We start from the raw sequence: 22,436 nt of genomic DNA, 5'->3' as shown, positions 1-22,436 counted from the left end.
TTAGTAAACAAGGAGATTCAACAGTCTAGTGACTATCACAAAATGATGGATTTTGTAAAGAACTGCAAACTCAACTATGCCATGCTGGGATCACCCATTATTTACTGTGAGGTTGTAGAGGAGATATGTACAACTACAGTGTACAACTCAACAGACAAGACCATCACTTTCACTCTAAAAGGTAAGTAATTTTGCATAAATAGTGATATTGTCAAAGCATGCTTTAAAATCCCTGATAACAATGTTACTACTCCACACACAGACACTGATATTGTTAACATGCTTAACTCTATGGGCTATGCACCCACTACCTCTAAGTTAAGTGAAATTAGAAGGTTGGGTCTTAGGAAAGAATGGAGTTATCTGTGTGATGTGGTAACTAAAATGTTTTCTGGTAAAACTAGCAATTTTGCCTCTATCAACATATCCATGCTTTACATGCTAGTTACTGATAAGTACTTTAATCTCAGTGACTTGGTTTTGTGTGAGTTAGGCTTTAAGTTAGGAGAACTTAATAAGAGAGGTAAAAGTGTCTACTAAGCTAGATTCTTTATGATGCTTGCTAACCATCTTATTGAGAATATTGTGATTGAGAACCCAACCAACAAGTTGAATTGTTGGGTTCAAGAAAGAAGAATAATTGCAGATCTTAATAGAGCAAATCATTACAAGGAGGTACCCTTATTCTATTTTCCAGTAATTGAGGGACCTCAGGTAAGTGAGGTAATTTCTACTGTCTCTACTCTTCCTAAGTGAGGTAATTTCTACTGTCTCTACTCTTCCAACCACACACATTTCTTTGCCTTCTAGTGTAGCTATGACATCTATGTCAATGGCCAAACAGATGTCTACCCAAGCTACCAAAACAAAAATTCCAAAATCCAAAGCTAAGAAAGCCCCCTCTGATTTCTTTCAAAAGAAATCAGTTGTAAAATCTATTAAACCTAAAGAGGGGAGTGTGAAGGAGGGTAAGAAAGGTGAGGGACAGGGTGAAAATCAAAGAAGCCCTAAGAATAAGGTTGGAGAGGTGAGTGTTTTCCAGCCTAGCCACACTGCAGTTTCTCAACAAACTGCAGTGCTTAAAAAGGATTTAAGCTCATTACTAGTTGCATCCTCCCAAAAGGATGTGATTATTGAACAAAGCTCTCAGCCAAGAGCACAGACCAATAGGGTAAGGGACACAAGCTCACCCCAAATCTATATCAGAAAGTAGAAACCAAAAACCCTTGGGGATGCACAGGGCACACACTTAGTGCAAACTGGTGCTAAAGACCCAGTCACTGCACCTTCTCAAAGTCAGGTTGATGTGGCTCCAATAAATGTGGAGTCACAGCCAAAATCTCTCATAATTGAAGCACCTGATACACCAAATTCTCCCACACACTCACTGGATGTTGACATTATCAATACATCACTTCCAAATTCTCCATCTTTAACTCTCTTGGAGAAGCCAAAAATCCAAGTAAGTGAGCATCATCTTTTAGATGATTTGTTGGCTCATTTACCATTCCTTTCTGAGACTGTTGAGACATCTGTGCCAAAATTTTCATCAATCTGCACAGAGTCTAAATAGTCTCCACTCCAAACTCTTTCATTTCTACTATCCCGATGGATATTCATCATCCGTCGGATAGCCATACCACTAACCCGATGGATATTCATCATCCGTCGGGTGTCTCTGCACAACTTCCAATTTCTTCAATTATCACAAGTGCAGAAGACTTAGTGGTGGTGCAATCACTCTTAGGACTGAGGGAAGGGAGTGAAATGAGTGAGAGGCTGGGTTGCTCTCAGGCAAAAAGAGAGAATAAGAGTGAACAAATGCAGTCCATTTCTTCAGGACTGGCAAAAGTGAGTGAGAGGAGTCCCACCTTAGATGGTGAAGGTGAGGGTGTGAGGGTGGGGAGCCAAGGGGAGCCCGTGATGCAAAAAGAGAGAGAAATTGAGAGAAATGCAGGTACAGGAGGAATAAGGGTGGATATCATTGCTAGTGAGTCAATGAATGATAATGATGCAGATATTGGGAGACTATCTCAGCATAATCAAGCTGTTATAAGTTCCATCTCTTTGGAGGCTGAGGCATTTACTCATCCTGTTCCAACATATCAAATTTTGGCTGGACAGGGCAATGAGGATGTAGAAAGAATACTGAACTTGGTGCATACCACCTAGTTACTGTAAAGAGCTAAGGATGTCATCACAGCTATGACACCTAGAGCTGATGATGATGATGTTGACTATGGGACTGGTGAATCTGCTGATTTCTTTGGTGATGCATGTGAAGAGGGGTCACTGGACATAGGGGGAGAAGTAGGCCCTAGTTCTAGATCTGGTATGCCATCTTGGGCATTATCAAAGCAACGTGATGAATACTATTTCAAGACCACCCTCATTCAACTCATAAGTCAGACACACTCTGCTCTTCAATCCACAACCAATGTCAGCACCAAGAGGCTCCTACAAGCACACCTTGCTTCTCTTTAATTATAACAAATCCAAGGTTTTCAACACACTCAGGATGTCACTTCTATCAAAGATGAAATTGATCAAATGAGAAAGGACATTTCTAAAAGGTTGGATTCTAAAATTCCAGAAGCTACAATGCTTGATATTAAGAGAGAACTCAGGAAGAATTCTGATCTTGCCACAAAAATAAATTCCTTGGATACCAGAATGACTGCAATGAAAGCTTTTTTAACAGCCATACATCTCCATCAAACTCAGCAAACTCAACTGCTATAACAACTAGTGGTTGCACAATCTTCATCCTCCACTCTATTTGATGATAACAAAAAGGGGGAGGGGGAGAAAGGCTCAAGTAAGGGGGAGCTACAGCTAAACATACAAGTCAGCAAAGTGATTGTGCCAACAATTGCTTTCACAAAGCCACCAGTATTGGACATCATTGACTTGATCCAAACTGCAGCTGCTAAGCTTTAGTAAAAAACAATTCCCAAAATTCTTGATGTTGCAGCTGTGGAGAAGGAACTGGATGAAAAATGGAGACAGATAGATGCAGATATTCAACATAAGTTTGGGCCAATTCAAAAACCAGATAAAGTCTTCAGTCATCACTCTCAAGTCATGAAAATCTCTGTGAATGACATAAGTATGAACTATCTGGAAAAGGGTCAAACTTCCTGCATCAAATCTCTAAGAGCAAATCTCATCATGTGGCCTAAAAGAAATTACTCAAGATTCTCAGACAAAAACCCTATGGATACTATGTATGAGACACCTAGGCCAGATGAGAAGAAGTTGTTGGCTAGGTCAATTGCCTTTTACAAAGATCCAGCTGATTCAGCACTCAAAAGAAGATTAATAAGATTTACAGAAATGGTAAGGAAATTTGTGTGGTGGCTGGACACCCCATGTTTGTGGAAGCTAAGAAGGAAGAGAAAGAAAGAATCAGGCAAGAGAAGAAGCAAGCTGCTCTGGATGCTAAGAAGCTCAAATAGAAAAAGAAGCAAGCTGATATCTTGCCCAAGCTTCAAGCAGTAAAAACCACAACATAAATTCCTGTACAACCATCTGTAATTACTGAACCTCAAGATCAAAAAGTGCAAGATGAACCACAACAGAAAAGAAGATTCAGGTACAAGTTACCCTCCAAAAGAAAATTGGACTTCAGTGATGAGGAAAAGGAAGACTCTATTCCCAAAAAGCCTACAACTACAACTCAAACATCAAAACCCTCTGTGGTATTTGAAGAATTCAAAGTGGTGGATCCAACAAGGAATATTCATGGTGAGCCCATAATTCCTAAGGATGAGCCAGTAGACTGGGATAGTTTGCCAATTCCTGAACTAAACTTTCCAATCTTCAACAAGCCAAAGAAGACAAAGTCTAGAGCAATCAAGAAAGTGAAGCCTGCAACTCTCAGATCCAAGACACCAATCAAAGCCAAATCTACAGTCAACAAGGGAGACATGTTGTACATCTGTGACATCAAGGAGTTTTCTGACATCAACCTTTACTTAGATGAATTGGAAGAAGTTAGAGGAATTGATGCTTACAGATGTCTTCCTGAAAGACTGGTATTCATATACAAGGGAGGAAGAGAGATCACATGACCACTTCACAGGATTCTCCTAGAAAGCCAATATGTGCTGATAAAGGTCTACTCATCATTCAAAAAGAACTTTGGTTACAATGTGACTGCAAGAAGACTAGTTCTAAAGAAGATTGAGGAGCTGAGGAGTACTAGAGCCAAAGATGCACTTCCAAGAACTCTATATACTCACTTTACAGGAAAGAGAGTGCATCTGAGGCCCTATTGGCTGATGGAATTCAAGGATGAAAAAGGAGTTAGAAGATTCTTCAGATTGGAGGACCAATTGAGTATCTCCAGCAATGAGACTCTTTTGGAAATACAGGAAATGCTAAATCTCTCAGAAGTTGATGAACTTGAATTCCACTGACAACTCCAGAATCAAATTGAAGAAAACAACAGAAGGCTTGGAAAGGAATCCAGACAATCAAGGAAATAGATCTATCTGCTCAGACTAGAGGAGCACCTTGATAATTATTGTGAGCAATTTCTTTATGTACTTTGCATTGTTCAATTTTCAGTAAATTGTAGCACTTATCAGTTTTATCTACTATTCTCAGTCTATATTTTTAGGATGTTTTGTTATCATCAAGTTTCTCTTAATTTATGGCTATAATTCTAGTAGACATAAATTGGGGGAGATTGTTAGGAATATGTTGTGAACTTGATGATAAATTAAACAAAACATCTTAGTAGATTTAACTTAGTGAATTTTGTAGCTCTCGACGGATGATCAAATATATCCCGACGGATAATTCAATATAGTCCCGACGGATGATGATTTGACATCCACCGGGTGAGTAGCTTATGTAAGAATAAGTTTAGCAGCACATTTCTGCAAACAACTCTGTGTAGATTCTATAGTAACATATGAGTCATGTTGACTACTAGTAGATATGCAGAATAGGTTGATTAAGTGTAAATATAAGATGTCTTATAATTCTGCATAAGTGAAATGGAGTCAAGTGTCAAATAGCTACCCAACGGATGTCAATAAAGTACTCGACGGATGATCAATTCAAATACCTGTTGACAGTGACAACACAGTCACATGCGTTGGGTGTTTGCAAAAGGAATGTGGCAGCTTGTTTAGCAGGAAATTGACAACAAAGAAACATTACCATTTCCATGCTATTATGAAGATATTCAAAGATGCTGGATTAGAGTAATGAAGCAACATGGTATTAGACTTGATAGGTTTTGTTTTATTATCCTGTCTTATTACCATGTAAACTTGGTGATATATAAACCAAGTGTAGCTAGTAGAACAAACAACTAAGCAAACACATTTTAAAAGAGAAATAGAAAAAGATGTAATTGTTAAGAATTTCTTTGTAGTTTTGTTTGTTCACTTGTAAAAAGCAGTTGTGAGCTATTCAAGCTTCACAGGGTTCTCTCGATATATCTGGTGGATTCATTCAAATCCACCAGAAAGTTTTAAAGACCTGTGTTTTTATTAATTGTGTTTTGATTTATATAATTATTTCATTCTGCACCTTACAAATCAAACACTTATATATCATTGAGCTAGAACAGTTTTAAAAATCTCAAAAAGGAGCCAGAATTACATTCAACCCCCCTTCTGTAATTCTTGTTGTATTGTTAGGGAATAACACCATATATGTTGTCTCGTAGCCCATACATGTTGTTTATGTGATTTCACGTGAATCAAGATAAACCGCACTTAAGCGACATGCTCTGATTCAGGAGGCATAATTATAAATTCTCCTCCCATGGGATTCGAACATGTGACCAAGAGGATAATTATCCCCTCTTTAACCAACCGAGACAACCCTTGCGGGCCCATAGATTAATTTATGTTACATATTTTGGATAAGAGTAAACTGCAATACACATCCCGCATCAAGGTACTGCAAAAAAAACAATACACATTTATAGCGGGGAATATGAACTGAATACGTATTCAAGGGAATGCGTGTTACTATCGGTGTTCTAAAACTCAGATTACTCAGATGAGTACTCGGACTCGAACCTATTCCCGATCCGATTTTGGTGTACTCGTCATAACTCAGTTTTTTACTTGATTTGGGTTAACGGGCAAAACTCGAATTACTAAAAAAAACTAAATTTTAGAATACAAATTTGAAAAAATGAGTAATATCCAAAAAAAACCACATAAGTGAGTAGTAATTCTAACAAAGGAATATAACTTTTAAGTATTTCTAGTGTTGAGCTGATTGTGAAAAGACTAGCCGATTTTTTTTTAAAAAAAAAATAATTATGTTGCATATCATTTATATAATTTTACAAGTCAAATACATACTAAAATTAAAAATTACCAGCAGTTTAAATTTTTTGATTTTATATTGAGTACTCTTTCGAGATACTCAAAAACATAAATTATTATCATGTATGTCATTTATAAAAATACTTTAAGTTAAATAAATATAAAAATTAAAAATAGTATTTTATTTAATCTGAGTTTTTAATCGAATACTCTTTTTGAGTATTTCCCAAGTACTAGTTACTCCGTAACTTCGCCGAGTAGAATTGAGTACCAATTTTTAGAACACTGATTACTATTTGGTGGACAGCCCCATTTTAATTATGAGCATGTTCCCATATCTTTTGTCTTTTCTTTCAATTCGCTCTTTTCAAGCTGTAATCGACTTTAATGCATTAATAGCTACCTTCGAGTACATAGAATACGCAATTCCCAATCGGATATTAGATAATATATAATTGGTCATTTTCTAAAAAGTTATCAGTTTTGTTAAAACAACTTTAAAAGAAAATTATTTTTGTTATTTTTTTCAACAGTAATTATCGACAATTTGAAAATAATAAGAAAATTGTTTTAAAAAAACCTTAAAAACAATATTCGTTGTTTGCAACCGAAAAACTATCGTCGTTCATCTCATCATTTCCATTTGTAAAACAATAATTGGGCATTGTTAGTTCATGTTGTAAATCATCATCATTTCTAATTAGGAAAATATTGATAAATTTTGTTGTAAGTTGCCTTCGTTAGTTGAGATAGTCTTTCCACACTCTGTTGTCAATTCATATTGTAAATCGTCATCGTTTTTAATCAAAAATGAATCTTATTATAAGTTGCCTTTGTTAGTTTGAAATAATCTTTTCACAAACTCATCATCGTCGCCGTTGATGTCGTTTTGTCTCAGCATCGTTAACTGAGACTCTGTTAACATGATAAAATATTTTCAACTTTCCTTTTATTCAATTGATATAAGCCTTGATTCGTTTACAACATCAATTCTATTTATCTAACCAACACATAATCAATAATAAATCTAATTAATATAATGATAAAATAATTCATATTTCTTATTTCGCTAATAATAACAATTACGATAACTTTCTTAATTGCATCATTCATATGCCCGCAAGGGTTTGTTCAGTTTGTTAAAAAGGGATAAATATCCTTTTGGTCACATGTTCGAATCTCACGGGAGGAGAATTTATGATTATGCCTCCTGAATCAAAGCCTGATGCTTAAGTGCGGCTTATCTTGGTTCACGTGATTTGCAGGCTATTGCGTAAGCCCGTGAGGTTTACCCAGTGTGCACCTAAAGGGTAACGGCTGCGGGTTCCCTACGATAAAAAAAATAAAAATAAATAATAATTCATTTTTCGCTAATAATAATAATTACGATAACTTTCTTAATTGCATCAATCATATGTTAACATAAATTCACGATGATTTAAAATTTATGAAATAAAATCCATGCATTTAAAAAAAATATTTCAAAATAAATTAAATTATAAAGTATAATTTAACAAATATTTCAGCAACTTATAAGGTAATTTATCCAAATATCTAAATAACTTATAAAAAATAATCAGCTTATCACTTATGTGAGACTAATCTACTATTTAAGTAAAAATTTGTTATATGTGACATACCCAAAGTAGGGATGTTCAAAAAATAGGAAACACAAAATCCGATCTGATCTGAAAAATATAATGAAAAGTCTAATACGGGTTTACCTTCGGTTTGGCCCGGCCAACCGGGCTTTCACGAAAATCTGGCATGTCCCGAAGCCCGTCCCAGATTTAAAAAAAGTCTGGTACAGGCTAGATAAAGCACGGGTTTTTCAAAAAAAAAAGATATTAAACTATTTTTTTACATGTCAAATTTTAAAATATACATTATCTTTAATAAATTTTTAAATGTATATAGTACTATTACAAGATGAACAAGGCATATTTGGTTGATTGTTAGTTTGGTAAAATAAATAACAATAGTTGAAGGGTATATTTGGTTGATTGTTAGTTTTTTATACAATAAAAGCAATAGTTAGGAGATAAATGAGAATGATTGCATATAATAGAAATAATATTATTTATTTTGGGAACTAAACTACTCTGATAACTCAAGGTTCGAATTCAATCACCAATATATTATGTAGTTAAATATTTATTGACAAACTATTATCTAAGGTTAAGTTTTGTTTCTCCTAAACAACATATCATAATTACACTATATATTTTATATTTTACGGATAAAGGACCTTTGCTTAAAACACCATTGAAAAAATATTATTATAATTTTTAATTTCTACTTATAAAAATATATTAAAAATAATAATAATTGTAATGCATTATATTAAAAAGTATGTATATTACATGCAATATAAGATAATATAAAAATTTCCAAGATAAAAACCGATTTCGATGCATTCCTAAGATGGGCAACATATTTTAGGGAAAATCCGGCCAACTGGTACCGGTCTAAGTTTTCAAAATACCTAACCTTGCTTGGTTATAAATGTTAGAATATATATTTATATTTATTATTATATTATATATATATTAGGATATTTTTGGTATTTAGCTTTTATTGTTTTTTATATAAGTTAAGACATGCATTATAAATTCGAAGTTGATTGTAATAAAATTTTACGTTTGTATTATATCCCTAAAGCTATCATGGTATCAAGAGCTAGGTTTCGAGTGATTTGAGTATCAAATTTTGGGATGATCGTGGAAGTTTAGTTGAATCTTTAAATAGATAGAGTTATGTCACAACAACAAAAGTTTCTTGAAAATTCGCAAGAAATTTTCTACCCATATCAGCAACTTGTTCTTACGATTTTTAGAGTTTCAACTGTTGGATCATCCTGAAATTTTAACCACGTCTTCTTTGCATAAATATCTAAATTTTGAACGGTGGAGATCTTATTTGGAGCTACATAAATCAATTTTTTTATGGTTCCAACATGATACTGTTTATTTTTAGTTCATTCTTTTTCATCGTTGTTGATCTTGTAATTTGGGTTATTTGATTGATTGAATTTTGTAGTACTCGATTATAGGAATATTAAAATTATAGTAATTGGTTTATCTTCTTGATATTTGACATTAGTTTTGGATTTGCAATCGAAATTGAAATTGCTTTTAGATCTACTTTCAAATTTAAATTTGCATTGGAACTAATTATTTTGAGTTTGGATTTGATTTCGGGTTTGTTTTCTTGATTGAATTTGGATATAGTTTAAATTTGGTGTTGAATTTGGATTCAACTTTGTTTCTGATTTGGTTTGAGTTTAGTTTCAACAATATCTCGACATGTATGTCTCATCATCAACATGTCTTTTGTCAAACTGGTACTTCAAGTTTATTTCCTTCTCTATGGATGTTGGATTCGGGTGCATCTCATCACATGTCTCCTCATTAGTCGTCTTTTGTTTCATTTTTTAATGATTCATCTTTATCCATTATGACAGCTGATGGCACTCCTATGCCGTTATTAGGTGTTGGTTCTACAGTTACCCCCAACGGTGTCTCTCTTTGATGTTTAGTATATTCTGCATCTCAAGTTAAATCTTATTTCGATTAGTCAATTATGTGAATCTGGTTACTTGGTTTCTTTTTCTTCTACTATTTGTTATGTTATGGATCCGAGATCTCAAAAGGTAATTGGGAAAGGTCATAAGCAGGGAGGACTATATATTTTGGATGAACTCAATGTATTTGTTGTGGGAACTTATAGTGTTGATTTATCCTCTTTTCATTTGAGTGATTTGTCTTCTGACTTCTACATATGGCATGTTCGTTTAGGTCATGTTTCTCAATCTTGTTTACAATTTTTAGTTTCAACTGGAGCCTTGGTGATAACTAAAAGCTCATGATATTTCTGACTGTAGCGGTTGTAAATTAGCGAAATTTGATGCTTTATATTTTCAGAAGAGTGTTATGTGTTCTCTTGCTCCGTTTGATATTGTGTATTCTGATGTGTGGGGACCTTCTCCCATGCTCCCAGAAGAAGGATCTAGATATTATGTTTTATTTATGGGTGATTTCACTGGTTATACGTGGATTTATTTTATGAAGCGTATGTCTGATTTTTTTGGATATTTTAAATATGTTAGAGCTCATATAAAAACTCAACATAAAGCTATCATTAAATGTTTTCGTTATAATTTGGGAGGTGAATACAACTCTAACATTTTTTTTGCTTTCTTACTTCTGATGGGACTATACGTCAAACCTCATGTACTGACACTCCTCAACAGAATGGTGTTGCTGAAAGAAAACATCGTCATCTTATTGAAACAACTCGCTAATTTTTGTTATCAGCTGATGTTCCAAGTGTATTTTAGAGTGAAGCACTTCTTACTGCTGTTTATATGATTAACCAAATTCTAACTGCTCAAAATTCTTGTTTGTCACCTTTTGAGAAATTATATGATGAAGTGCCTGATTATGCTTCATTGCGTGTCTTTGGTTGTACCTGCTTTGTTCTTAAACCCCAGGTTGAGCGTAGTAAATTGTCTACAAAGTCTGCTTTATGTGTGTATTTGGGCTACAGTATTACCCAAAAAGGATATCATTGTTTTAACCCGGTCAGTGGAAAATTGTATATTTCTCGGCATGTTTACTTTTTGGAGAAAATTCCTTTTTTCTCTGTTCATGCTAGTTCGCATCATATGACACAGGAAGGGCTTATTCGTATCAATTCTTTTGACACGAATATTGAGGATGCTTCAACCACAAATTTTAGTACTTCAGTTCCAGAGACATCTATATCTCAAACCCCCACATTTCCACCGACTTTTACATCTACATCTTACACTCCAATGTCTCCACCTACTTTTACAACCAGTCAATCATCACCAAAGATTTCAGATTCTCCTCCCACCTAATTAGTCTATCGAAAGTTCGACTCCTTGCCAGTTAGGCAGTCTACTCGCATACGTAAGTCCACCCAATTGCCTGATTTTGTTTGTTCATCTTATTTCCAGTCTTTTGCTTCATTCGTTACTTATGTTCACCATTTTTCTGAGACTGGATCGTATAGAAAGGTTGTTTATGATACTTTATGGCAGAATGTTATGGCTGAGGAACTTACTGATTCACATCAAACTCATACATGGGATTTAGTCCCATTGCCTCCAGGAAAACATTCAATTGGTTATCGTTGGGTATATAAAATTAAGACGAAATATGATGGACAGGTTGAGCATTATAAGGCTCGACTTGTTGCTAAAGGTTACTCTCAAGAGTACGGCTTGGATTATGAAGAGACTTTGGCGACTATTACAAATATGACAACTGTTCGTACTTTGATTGCAGTGGGTTATGTCTGAAAGTGGAAAATATTTCAGATGGATGTTAATAATGCATTCTTGTATGGTGATCTTCACGAGGAAGTTTATATGACACCTCATCCTGGTCTTCCGCATCAACCAGGTTATGTCTGCAGACTTCGTAAATCTATTTATGGTCTTCGCCAATCATCTCGTTGTTGGTTTGAGAAGTTTTCTACTATACTTTATTTAATTGGTTTTCATGATACTAATCATGATTCCTCTCTTTTTGCAAGATCTACGAGTGTTGGTCGTATCTTTGTCTTTATATGTTGATGATATGATTATTACTGGTAATGATTGTGATGGTATTGGTTCATTAAAATGTGAGTCGACTTGTTATTTTGCTATGAAAGATTTGGGTTTGCTCCGTTACTTTTTGGGAATTGAAGTTGCTAGCTCACCAAAGGGGTATCATTTATGTCAATGGAAGTACATTGTTAATTTTCTTGACCATGCACGTCTTACTGATAACAAGATTGTGGAAACTCCTTTCGAGATGAATGTTAAATATTCTCCATCTGATGGTCTTCCCTTAGCAGATCCTACTTTATATCGCACGATTGTTGGTAGTCTTGTTTATCTCATTATTACTCGTCCGGATATTACACATGTTGTTCATATAGTTAGTCAATTTGTCACTTTTCCTACTACCATACATTGGGCTGCAGTTCTTCATATTTTCAGGTATCTTTGCGGGACTCAGTTTCAGAGTCTTTTGTTTCCTTCTAACTCATCTTTAGAGTTGCGTGCTTATAGTGATGATGATTGGGTTGTGGCTTCCACTACTTGTGATATTGTTTGGTTATGTCGCTTACTTGCAGATTTGGGTGTTAGCCTTCCTAGTTTCACCCCATTATATTGTTATATTATGAGTGCTATTTATATTGCACTTAATTCGGTATTTCATGTGCGCACTAAACATATTGAGATTAATTGTGATCGTACTCTCCATCATCTGCTGCAAGGCACTATCTTATTGCCTTTTGTTCCTTCTTCGCTTCAGATTGCTGATATTTTTACAAAGTCTCACTGTATTTTGCGATTTCGTTTCTTGTCTAACAAATTCTCAATGTTCATTGCTGCAATATCGTGAGTTTGTGGGGGGATGTTAGAATATATATTTATATTTATTATTATATTATATATATTAGGATATTTTTGATATTTAGCTTATATTAATTTTCTATATAAGTAAAGACATGCATTATACATTCGAAGTTGATTGTAATAAAATTTTATGTTTGTAATGTATCTCTAAAGCTATCAATAAAAAAATCCAGGTTTTATAAAATCCAGATAAAATCAAGTCCATTGAGCCTTTTTAAGATCCTTGTCCCAAACGGACCCAAAATATCAGCCTAATACAACGCAGATCAATGTCTTCACTTCTGCTTTTCAGTAATTTCTTTATACTTTTGAAGTCATCTCTAACGTGATCTTCAGTTTCTATACTGTAAATTTTTTTTTCGTGGATTCAACATCAAAATAAAAATATTCCTTGAGGACACGAGTTCCACCCCTTAATCATCATGATATTTCATCTGGTGTATAAAGATCGAATTCACTTTAGAAAAATACAAAGCTAAGATATATTTATGAGGTAAATGGCACCCCAAATTAATTAATGAATAAATTAAAATCTAAGATAAACATGTATATATAATACATGTGAATACAATCTTATATGCAACATAACCTTCATCCATTTACAAAATCTTGCATATCTCAACATTTAATCATCATCATATCTTTTACTTTAGACATTGAATCAACCTCCATGAATTGTAAATTATTTAAATATTATTAAATTTAAATCTTAAAGGTAATTTATGTCATAACCCCATCTTTAATCCTACCATTTTCACTGAAATATGTCAAATTTTAACTTATTCGGTGTTTGAAAACATACATATAATTTAAAATGATGAATTTCAAATAACAGGATTTGAGTTATCATTTCAAGTTCTGATATTTATACTTTATACTAATATTTGAATATATTGGATTTTCACATGAAATCCAAATTTTCTAACATGTTATTTGATAAAATTCAGAATTTCAAATGAAATTTAGGTTCCCGGAAGGGATATAAGAGAATTTGTATAGTATATCTCAAATTAATGAGTTACTTCAGCAATATGTCCTATTTTATTCAATAATTTAAATACATTTCATATACAACTCATATAAATATAAACATTTGTATACCAAATAAGACTAAATATCCATAATAAAGTACATATAGGAAATTAGTTTTAATAAATCATGTAATTTCTTGTAAAAATTAACTCTAGATTGCAAATATTTCACTGATAATACTGATATGATTAGAATGTTACTTATAGACTTTATTCACGTTGATTCAATGTCATTCATTTTTGTCAAGATTATTATATGAAAGGAGACACTGTAAGGATTTTGATTGCGGGTACTCAGGCGGGTGATTTTATAGGAGTGAATAGGCAAAAAGCTATAGAAAGTACTAGTTTGAAAGGCTCGTTGGAATTGATCCGCTACGGGATTTACATTATACGCAACAGAAGCACCTGAAGTACTAAACAGAATAAATTAACGAAAATTTTATGGCACCAATTACAATTCTTAGAGAAAATCGGATAAATTTGTGTGCATCTCTTCATGAATAGTAGTGCTAATAAACATGTTCTTAAATTGTTGATGTGAGATGGTTATAGTTGCATTCATTACAAACTAATTATAATGAAATATGATTCCATAAAAACATAAACATAAATTTGTTTTACAAAAAAAAACATTAAATTATAGGGAAATATGAAAAATTATACACATAGCAAGACATAAATTCTTGAATAAAAAAAATAAAATTCTTGTACACTTATAAAATAATCTGCATGGCTGCATTAAATTAACTAATTAATTATTTTAATTTGAATCACTTATTCAAATCAAATTGTTGTGAATATTATATGATATATTTTATACATATTTTAATATACTTGGAATATATAATTGTAAATTACAATTTTTCAATATTTTTTATAGTCTTTTTTTTATATTTTATAAAAAAAAATATCTAACAAGTACTATTTCCAAATATCTATTCCACTTTTTTTTTACAAATGTCCCAAAATTCCCTAAATTCCTCACTACAATGAAATATGTAAAAAACCCAAATAATCGTATAAAATGATAGAACGTGGATTGTATATAGACTTAAACAACCAATATATAAAATACTGATACTAATAACCAAAATACTAATAGACTGAATTAGGGCTGAGCATTCGGTCAGTTCGATTCAAAACCGGACCGAACCGAATAGACCAAAAACCGAATAATCATTTTTTCTTGGACCAAACCGGACCGAAGTTATATTATGGACCAGGACCGGACCGAATTATATTATGGATCGGACCGAACCGAAATAATTTGGTTCGGTCCTGTTTTGGACCGAACAGGTCGATTTTTTTTTAAAAAAATTGCAATTAAAAATTAAACCATAAATTATAAAATCTAAAATATAATTAAAGTAATTTAATATGTAGAGTTCTTATAGTGTATTAATACAATTATAAACTAAAAATTATGATTAAATTTTTTAAGATATATGTAAAATGTATATAATGTGAAACTATAGTATTTATGATATGGTATATTTGGTCAAGATTGAAACACTTTTTATAATAACCGAATTGAATTTTATCTCGTTATATTCGGTTCGACCAAATAGACCGAATTTTTAAAAAATTAGGACCGAACCGAACCGAATTATTAAAGTTTAGTTCAGTTTTTTGGTTCGGCTTTGCTCAGCCCTAGGCGAAATGTGCCGCCTTAAATGTCTGCCAACTGCGCAGGAAGATCATGCGTATAGTAAATATGTAGAATGAGCATGCGTGTACTGTTGTGCGTGCCTCTTGTCACTCCACTCACTTGTTCTGCACTATCACAATTTGGCTTACATGTGACACCCACCCTATTGACATTTCAAGAATGTGTTACAATGACCACTTGACCACGCATTGTTTCTCCGTGTATTCAGTGAAACATGAGTAAATAAAGACTTAATTGCAACAAAGTGGCCTAAACTATAAATTTTTTGCACAAAAGTATCCCAACTATTGAAAGTATCACAAAAGTGGCTCAAAAATATTATTTTTAACACACAATTGCATTCTGTTAACTATGTTAGACGGACGTTAAGTTCGTAAGGGTACAACTATCCGGGCATTTTTCCAACGACTATCTACTTATAGAATCTTCTATATATACATATATCCAATGTATTTGACCTTACTCAAGAACACAAACATCATTTTCAATTCCTTTTCATATAAATTAGCTTATTTTTACGAAATATGACATACATGTGTTTTTGTGGAAAGTGGGTGGTGGAGAGAACAACTCAAACGGATGCAAACCTGGGAAGAAGGTTCGTGGGATGTGTTGAAGGCAACCGTGAGCATGGTTTTTTTCGATGGGTTGATGGTTATAGTCGGTGTAGGTGTTTACAAATGAAAATTGAGGCTGTAAAGTTACAAAGCAAAAGATGGGAACAAGCTTTTATTTTTTTAGCTTTATTTTGTATGTTGTTTATGTTCTTGTCACAGCCTCATGTAGAAGAGGTGTAACTGATATGGTTGTTTGTTGTTTAAAATGAATACTAATTTAATGTCACTAGTTTATGTTCTTTTGGTAATGTAATGGTCTTATTATTTTGGTAATTGAAATGGAAAAGAAAGTAAATAATAAGATAAATAAGCATAAACTATCCATAACTGTATTACATAGTTGCAATAATTGTCATGCCCAAATAAACAGAGTTACCAGCCATTACACTTTCCATCAACCTAAGTAGTTACAACCAACCATGAATCAATTCAGCAATGAATACCATCACCAACCGACAAATGTATTGCTTCATTAATAGCCCAAGGGCACAATAGTTTAACCAAAAATAACTTTTTCATTAAAAAATAATTCCAACTAAACAAAAATATCCATCCTTCTCAGCCTACTCATTTCTTCTCTTTCTTTGCAGAGTTATCTTCTTATTGTGATATTGGAAGGATGATGTTGAGCTGCCTCGAGTGCCGTGAACCTCGCCCTGTTGTTGTTGATGATGCTCTGTCATCCGAGGAATGGTTTGTTGGTCTCGTTCTGTTGCCAAAACAATCATATTTGTTGTGGATGAGGGTGCCATGTTTCTTCAAAATAGCACACACTTGCTCATTATTATGTTCATCTTTTACTTTCTACAACATGATAAGTGAGAGAAAAAATTTACCTTGGCGGGACAGGTCCTAGAGTTATGGCCTAATTATTTACAAGTCTTGCACACAAGTGTTGATATAATAATAACAGGCACAATTCCACTCTCTTTCATCTTATTCATCAAGTTATTTTTCTGTACAACAGAGGAACAAAATAATTCCAGTAGAAAAACTTAATAGGAAAACTGGAAGAAAAGAAAAAAATTGAACATTTAAAACTTTACCTTTGCAACACAAGTTCTTGCATTGTGGCCTTGAGCTTTACAGTATGCGCAGTTGATGATAGTGCCAACTTTGCTTAGTTTTGTTGAATTTTTGGGAATGTCATATTTGGTTGACCTTTTCTTCTTCGGCCTTCCTGTAGGATTCTTAACATTATGAGGCCTAAGCCTTGGCTTATTAGTCCTTTTCCAAAATTCAGGCCCAACAATTGGCTTTAGAGTGTAATTATATAGCTGACAAAAAAACAAGTTAAAAGCATTGAAGTAAGTTAAATGCATCCAAAGAAAAAGGTAGTAATTTACCTTCATGTACAAATCCTTGGAGTAGCAAGGGTGTATATGGAGATCTCATGGCTCATTTTTTAGAGCATTGCATGCCACTGCATAATAGCATGGGATCCCTGTGAGATCCCATTTTCTGCAGCTACATGATTTCTTGGACAAATCCACAACCAATTCATGTCCACCCTCTGTACATGTCACCAAGTATGATGTGCCTCCAGACCAAGCAATAACATAATTTCCATCAAAGTGAATAGCCCTATATACATTGATGTTCTTAACGATCATAATGCAAAACTACTAGAATGTAATGAATGATTAAAGTAATACACTTACTTCTCAAGCTTTTTTTTTGCAGATGGACACATGATAGTATCCTTAGCAGCTAGCTTGCCTCTCCTAACTTGGATTCTCTTCATTACAGATTTAAAGCTCTCTAAACAATGTTATGATTTGCAAGTATTTATATTTTCTTAAACTGCTGTTGAACACTTCACACTGATTGTTAACAAATATATCACTTTGAACAAGTGTCCTAAATGTTGATCTTGTCCATTGGGTCTTTGGTTTTGCCATTAGCCACTCATGGAACTTAGGAGCAGTCTACATAATGGACATATATATGTTAATTCCTATATATCTACAACTAACAAGATACATAATGTAAAAGTTTTTACCTCTTTCATCTTATTCATATACAAGTTAAGTTCTCATTCAGTTGTAGCTCTTGCAGATTTTCATAGCAATCGTCTTAGGGCAAACCCCTTGAAATCTTTATGCATGTTTTGGTACAAATGCATAACACAGAAATCGTGTTCTACATTTGGCACCACTACTTCTAAGGCATTAATCAGGCCCTACCAAAAAATGTTGTGAACAATTAGTATTTTATACAGGGAAAGTTCAAAAAATATTGAAAAAATACCAAGCACACACACACATTTTGCCTATAAGAGATAAAAGTCCACTCAACTTTAGAAATAGTCTTTATTTTGAGGTTTTGGGCAAGGAATTGCAAGAACCATGTCCAAGATTCTGTAGTCTCTGACTCAACAAAAGCCCAGGCAATGAGGTACATGCCATCATTGACATTTACCCCAACTGCTGCTAAAAGATATCCACCAAAAGGCCCCTTGAGATGACAACCATCTAGGACAATTAGATGCCTACAAAACTGTGTGAATGTAGTCTTCAAAGCCCCCAAATATACATACATCCTCAAAAATCTGCCAGATTTCTGTCCCTGGCTCTGGATCCTCATATAGAATCTTTAATGTGTTGTCTGGAAGTACCCTCTTCATTTTATGTGCATAATCCCACACCTGACCAAACTGAGCTGAATGAGTCCCATTGATCTTTAGGAGTGATCTTTTTTTGGCTCTATACACTGCAAACTTTGACACATGACATTTCAAATCACTGAAAATTTTCTTATGGAAAGCACTAACAGGCCAGGTTGAGTTCGTTCATATCTCATTTTCATAAAACTCTGCTAGCCATGTAGAGTTAATTTGTTATTGCTGGAAGGTTGGCATGCAAGTGTGTTTTTTATTAATTGTTTTGATCTAATATGTGGAAGTCTTTTTCATTGGAGAAGCATAAATTCTCCACTCAAAAGGTTTCTCACAAATGTACTCCACTTTCCTGCCAAAATTTTTGACTAGTGTAACAGGCCTCCTCCCAAGGATAGCATGAGTCCTCACTGCCTTCCTGAAAATCCGAGAAGATTTGAACATCATCCCAAGCTCAAAAACTGGCCTCTCCATATCAACTTCCTCATTAAAAAACTGGATAGTTTGGCTCATAATCATCTGTGGAATTTACTGTCATCCCCTACTCATCACTCCCAGCATACACAGTAGAATCGTCTGATTCTACATTCTCATCTCTCTCACCTTGTTCAAAAGGTTCTTCATTATACTCAAAGTCTTCATGAACTATTTTATCCACATTCTTCTCAAATACTAGATCATTATTATCCTGGTTCAAACATCTGAATGAAAAATCTCATCATCACTATCACTTGTACTTATAACATATTCATCACTATCATCAGGGTCAGAAAAATCCTTATACATTCCCCCAAGTTCCCTAGTTGCTTCTTCTTGCTCTAGCTCCTGTTGTGTTGAGCATGGGAAATGGCTTTACATATGAATTTCTTCTTCACTACCCACCCTCTCATCTTCACAACTTAAAGGTTCAGTTATTGTTACATATATTTCAACATACCTATTAGTCTTAGGCCTATTATCCGGATTAAGCAGAGTACACATAATCATCAATTCATCATCAGGTTGTAACTCAAATATGCCCATGTCCATTATTGTTTTTGGAATCTTATATCATAAATTGTAACAACCCCCTTGGTCTATATCTATGAGCATACTATTAATCTCAATGAAACTGTTCTGATCAGAATCACATAAATCGAAATAGGCAACTTGACCTCATGTATACATCTTATGATTTTCCTTAAACTCTCCATTGTAAAACATTTTGATTGTGAAAAGTTCATCATCTGCTATAAACGGTACATATACCAAAATTAACAGGTTGAAAATATAATATTATAAATTTGGAACACAATTACAGGGTACATACTTGGACATGAATGAACAAACATTAAAAGAACACTTTTGTTAGAGCTATCAACATAAACTGAACTGAATTCATCAAAAAACATGAATACAAACTCAAAACTACCACCTATATACGACATACACATATACTTGGGCAAATATCTTTAATACAGATACAAACACATATACCATACACATAACTATCATCCATAACTAAAACCCCCAATTTTTAACATCACAATAAACACCATACACATGTATTATAAGTTCAATAATTACCGATATACTGGGACATTCATATGGCTTGTACCGATTCTGATCTTCCTTCGATCTGAACACCCACGACATTTTGCTTTGATTTGCTTTGATCGCCTGATTGTACTAGTTTAGGGTTTTTACTCGAGAGATGAAGGGACTGCGGTTTCTTTTTGGAGGGAGTTTAATAAGACTGAGATAATCAATAATTGAAGTGAAATCTTATTTTATATGGACTAAATTTACCCTTTTAACCCTGACCTATATTTTAATTCAAAAATAGACTGACATTTCGTTAACCCAGTTAACATAATGCAATCGTGTGTTAAAAATAATATTTTTAAGCCACTTCGTGATACTTTCAGTAGTTGGATACTGTTGTGCAAAAAAATTATAGTTCAGGCCACTTTACTGCAATTAAGTCGTAAATAAATTAGTAGAAAACCAACCTGGCCTTACACAAATAGCGTATACCAACGTAATATTATGCTAATGCGAATACAAGACAAGGCCACGCAAATAAACTATGCGCATACTTTGTAACTCAAATTTTTAAACTATATTTATTAAAATATTAATTAAAGATTGGATAGGCCATATACATTAAACAAATGTGTATACATTAAAAAAAGAGCCCATCTCTATCTTTTTTATCTCGCATGAGAGTCGGCCGTCCTACCTTATTCCAACCCTAGCCGCCCTACCTTTTTTTATCGTAGTTAACCCGCAGCCGCTACCTTCGGGTGCGCACTGGATAAACCCTACGGGCTCAAGCAATAGCCTGCAAATCACGTGAACCAAGATAAACCGCATTAAGCGATAAGCTCTGGCTCAGGAGGCAAAATCATAATTTCTCCTCCCGCCCATGACCAAGAGGATAGTTATCCCCTCTTTAACCAGCTGGGCCAACCCTTGCGGAAAATTTTTCACCTTTTCTACCCATCTCTATCTTCATATTCATCTTCATCTTCCCAATTAGTTTACTTTTTCTTTAATAAAATCGAGATTTATTATACAAAACTCGAAAAATTCATTACAGTTCTTCACTTTAATTTCAACATCTACTAATGTAAGAGTTTGGATTTTATAATAAAATTCAGTTTTTGGATTCAAAATCTTCGGTCTAACAACATAATACAATTTGGTGTTATTACGAAATTTTTGAATTTTGGGTTTTTTTCGTATTATTTTGTTTAAGTTATTATTTGTGTGTTTTATTGTCTCGATTTATGCGATGTGTAATGTGGTGGTTGTGTTGAAAATGAATTTGACGGTGTATTGGGAGATCTGAATATCTCGCATCAACAATACTTTTGGCAGGTTTATAGCTGGTGTCCGGCAGGTAGATAGCCGCAGTGCGCTTGGAGCGGTGGTGAAAATCATAGGTGCTCACCTCTCACAAAAAATATTTGTTCATAACATGAGGCCACTAAGCTCATTTATTGCAACTGGGTCGTCTGAACATTGCACACTATCAATGAAATTAATGTGAGGGTCAATTTTGAAACTACTGTATTTTCGGGGGAGATGCATGTTGAATTGCCCGAGAAATCATTACATTTCTTTTTAATTTTCAGAATTAAGCAATCCGGAAACAAAATAACTAATTATTTAACTCTATTTATTTTTCAATCTGATTGCATGATCAGTTGGAAGTTTGTCCCAATTGAGTCTCTTTCAAATTATTAATAAAATCTGATTTAAATTTGGCAAAAAAAAAGAACACGCTCGTAAATAATATGTATTTGGTGGGTAAAAAAGGAGAATACTTCCGCCCTCGGTATTTTGGACACTACACATTTATTTTTCAGGTAATTCGGTAATTCCTTCCTGTACATATGGTATTAAAGATTTGCAATCTCAAATCAACCTTTTTATTCCTTTTCAAATCAACCAACAGTTTTGGAAAAAAATAATTACAATCGAAAAGAGAATAACAACCACATACTCAATTGAAATTATTTTAATTTATAAAAAAATACTCAAAATAATATAAAAGTGTACCATCACAATTTCATAATAATGTGATCGTTATTTTTTTTAAAAAATAATTCAAAATAAACAAAAAAAAAGAATTTATATATATATAATCAAAAAGAGAATTAAAATTTTAAAACACCTATTCGAGTCAATTTATTTTAATTTTCAAAAAATATGAACAAAATAATAGAAAAGTATCCCATCAGAGTTTCATATACGGTAAAAAATCGATAAATAAATAT

This window comes from Apium graveolens, chromosome 8, assembly GCF_009905375.1.
Source record: "Apium graveolens cultivar Ventura chromosome 8, ASM990537v1, whole genome shotgun sequence".
Lineage (NCBI taxonomy): Eukaryota > Viridiplantae > Streptophyta > Magnoliopsida > Apiales > Apiaceae > Apium > Apium graveolens.
The sequence above is the reverse complement of the archived record's forward strand: the minus strand, read 5'-3'. Positions refer to the sequence as shown.